This window comes from Sinocyclocheilus grahami, unplaced genomic scaffold (assembly GCF_001515645.1).
Source record: "Sinocyclocheilus grahami isolate Dianchi unplaced genomic scaffold, SAMN03320097.WGS_v1.1 scaffold332.1, whole genome shotgun sequence".
NCBI classification, from domain to species: domain Eukaryota; kingdom Metazoa; phylum Chordata; class Actinopteri; order Cypriniformes; family Cyprinidae; genus Sinocyclocheilus; species Sinocyclocheilus grahami.
The window spans coordinates 528686-529175 of record NW_015505511.1 but is presented as its reverse complement, the minus strand read 5'-3'; positions in this window follow the sequence as shown (position 1 = coordinate 529175).

Sequence of the window (490 nt, the reverse complement as noted above, 5' to 3'; positions counted from 1 at the left end):
AAATAAATGTGATCTTACCGCACTATTTCATCTCGTTCTGATCTGAAGCGGGCAGAATGCGGAGTTAACGAGCTGTAGCTTCGCGTCAGGTGGTTCTTGCCTTCACGTCGTGCATTAAAATCGTTCAATGTACAGCAAGCCGTGCATTATCCCTTATGTATTCGCTCTTGAGCAGCAGGTTTTTTTACAGCAATATTTAAATGACACCCTGGTCACTCTTGGTGTACCCAAAATGATCTCTCACTATCGACAGACATTTCTCTGGTGGAAATAAAGCTTCGCTGTTTGGTCCCGCTGTCACAGTTCATCTAATGCATGTAGTAGCCTCCGTGCCTCTGATAAGCACCTCATTTTAAGCTGGTGCACCGCTAATGTAACTTTGTTTGTTTTGCGCAAGCTGCAACAGTTCCGTTCCATGTAACAGAAACACTCGGTTTAGCGGAACCTTTACGATTAATTAACCGTGACGTTTTAAAGCGCGGTTAATCGC